The sequence below is a fragment of the Podarcis filfolensis genome, assembly GCF_964270895.1.
Source record: "Podarcis filfolensis genome assembly, chromosome: 7".
NCBI lineage: Eukaryota > Metazoa > Chordata > Lepidosauria > Squamata > Lacertidae > Podarcis > Podarcis filfolensis.
The window spans coordinates 5388278-5391767 of record NC_139603.1 but is presented as its reverse complement, the minus strand read 5'-3'; positions in this window follow the sequence as shown (position 1 = coordinate 5391767).

Sequence of the window (3490 nt, the reverse complement as noted above, 5' to 3'; positions counted from 1 at the left end):
ACCTTGCTGATCTGGGTGACCCTCCATGCCTCCTGTTCTCTCCCAATCCTCAGGGTGGCCAAAACTGTTTTAAAGTCTAAGCCAATTTGAAAACTACAGGCAAGAAAGAATATTAAAATGAGAAGGGATACTGTTTGCCAGTTTCAAATATTTTTGCATATGACAAAAAGAGCAAAGGATTTAAATGATAGGAAGATAAATGTATGTTGAAAATAAGGAGGTGATCGCAATCCAGTAATGGTACAATTGTGTTGGGATCTGTAGGGTATCTAAGGAAGTATGATTGCTTCCTTTTATAATTGACTGCAATTTTAATATTTACATTTTTTTTAAATACATGGAAAATGTTGGATGGGTACCTGTGGTGCATTAAGCACAGATGGATATACAGTATGCTTGACAGGTTAACTCACTAGATTCTTTCCAAATAATTTCCCTCTTCCTCTCAGTAAGGCGTAGAGCCAAATCTGAATATATATAATTTAAAAGTCCAATTCTTTGAGCAAAGACCATGGGAATGTGCCATGGGGCAGATGAGAACCCTGAGATACGTAGCATTCTTTAAAAATGAAAACAAAAGGAAATTAAGTTTCTGGCATTTGTAGAGCCTGAGGTATGAGGCAAAATGTGCAGGTACTTGTTTGTTTTGTGATAATTTTGGCTGCTTCTACCTTTCATTGTTCTTAGGGTGACTGAAGTAATAGCAATGAATGATATTTAGGAAACCAGATCTAATCAATTAGACAAAGAAAAAGTTGGAGTGAGACACCTATTGTCTATGACATGCTTCAGGATGAGAACAGAAATCGTGCTCCGGTGGCGCGGTGGGAGGCCCCATTAGCTAAAGTGGTGCTTCAGGTTAAGAACAGTTTCAGGTTAAGTATGGACCTCCAGAACGAATTAAGTACTTAACCTGAGGTACCACTGTAGTAGTAGTATTTGTACTCCGCCCATCTGACTGAGTTGCCCCAGCCACTCTGGCTGGCTTCCAAGGTATATAAAAACATAAAACATTGCACATTAAAAAGCTTCCCTATACAGTATATTCAGGGCTACAGCCGCTCAGCAGTTTCACTCAACAGCTGCTAAACAGGGCAATTAATGTCTTCCAACCTTAAAAGGTGTGATGGGATTAATGCTGCAACCCACAGACCACAAGTTAATGGGACTTAATTGTCTTAAATGCAAATTGTGTTCTAATTGGTTGCTGCACCTCTCTTAGAGGTATAGTCCAGAGGGAACGTTAAGTGTGCAATCATTATGGACATTGAAACACTCAGGCATACTGAGCCAAAGCAGGGATGTCCAAATTAAACTGGGCTTCTACCCAAAGTAATATTTTGTGACAGTGGCAAAGGCACACCTGATATGGCACTTCTGGGCCAGGGGAAAGGGCTACAGCTAATGTATTATCATGCTTGTCCATATTAAGCAAATTAATTTAATAAGAACTGTTTTAGATGCTTAACTATAGCTGGAGGGCTGTTATCCTCGTTCTATGTTTTGTTGCTTAACACCAATGCAAAAAATAAAAATAAAAAAATAAAAAAGTGATTTGATCCTTTAAAGTGTTTCTCTGTAACATTATATAGATTTGAAATGATGAGGGTTAATTCTGGTTTTCATTACTGCTTCCACAATGGCCAGTAAAGGTAAAGGTAACCCTGCCCGTACGGGCCAGTCGTGTCCGACTCTAGGGTTGCGCGCTCATCTTGCTCAAGAGGCCAGGGCGCAGCGCTGTCCGAAGACACTTCCGGGTCACGTGGCCAGCGTGACAAGCTGCATCTGGCGAGCCAGCGCAGCACACGGAAACGCCGTTTACCTTCCTGCTAGTAAGCGGTCCCTATTTATCTACTTGCACCCGGGGGTGCTTTCGAACTGCTAGGTTGGCAGGCGCTGGGACCGAGCAATGGGAGCGCACCTCGCCGCGGGGATTTGAACCGCCAACCTGACGATCGGCAAGTCCTAGGCGCTGAGGTTTTACCCACAGTGCCACCCACGTACCACAATGGCCAGACATACGGTATATATGCATATATATTTAAAAGTGAAGGATTTCAACGGTCATACATGGGTTGCATGAAAAGCCTTCAGGAAATGCATATGGTCCACAGGACAAATAATGATAGCGGGAAAATAAACGTTCTGTCAGGAGGAAGCCGTTTTGGGGAAGACAGCCCAACCTAAGGATGTAGGCTTGCAATGTTAAATAAAACACTTTTATTTTTTTGTCCAGACTTTACTTTTCAGCAGTGGTGAGTGGTCAGTAGGCTTGGGGGACTAGGCCAGTTCCCTAAAAGCTCTTTTGCCTGGCTTAGGGAGGGAGGTAAAGGTAAAGGTAAAGGGACCCCTGATCATTAGGTCCAGTCGTGGCCGACTCTGGGGTTGCGGCACTCATCTCGCTTTATTGGCCGAGGGAGCGGGCATACAGCTTCCGGGTCATGTGGCCAGCATGACTAAGCTGCTTCTGGCAAACCAGAGCAGCGCATGGAAACGCTGTTTACCTTCCTGCTGGAGCGGTACCTATTTATCTACTTGTACTTTGACGTGCTTTTGAACTGCTAGGTTGGCAGGAGCTGGGACCGAGCAACGGGAGCTCACCTCATCGAGGGGATTCGAACTGCTGACCTTCTGATCGGCAGGTCCTATGCTCTGTGGTTTAAGCCAGCCAGGTTTATCTATAGCTCCATCTTTTAAAGAAAATACATCCCACCTGCCTTCATTTCTCTAGAAAGCTATTCTACTATTTCCTAATTATCCTGCTTTTCTGTTCTCCTTTCTTCACACACTTGCACATACAGGAGATTTTATACTGTAGTGGTAAGAAAATAAAGCAAGGGGTCTCTTTCAAGTGTTATAGGTAAATAAGAATGTGGTTTTGAATTTGGGAAAATTATTTGTGTAACTACTAACACCTAAATTCAAACAGTACTATATTAGAACCACACATGAAGGTTTGCTGGTCACTGTTGTTTTGGGTATTATTCTGGGAGCAAACATTTAGTGGACATAAGGACTGCCTATTGAGATCAAGAAGGCACCTTCACTGTACTCCGTTCAGCGCTTTAGACAAGCCTGCCCAGATGCTTAGAAAGTTGGCAGTGATTTTAATCAGCTTTGGTATTTTAACGTTTGAATGCTTTAAAGCAGAGTTGTGGATTTTTCTTGATTTTACTGATTTTACCTCTTTGTAAACAGCTTTGAGGTTTTTCACAATCAAGCAGTGTACACATTTTAAGAAATAAATAAATAAAATGGAAGGTTTTCCCTTCTTTTCCGGACCTTTAGTAATCGTAGACATATCTATAAACAGATATCGATATCGACAGATATCTAACTACTTCCTATTCTGTTCTCTTTCCTTGAGCCTTCACTGCAGCTGCCTCAAAACAAGATCGCCGCAGCGATCGCAGCCTGTGCGCGTGCGCGGGGCAGAGAGGGGCGGAGCCACGATTTACTTTCATTACCGACGCACCAATCCCGGCCGACG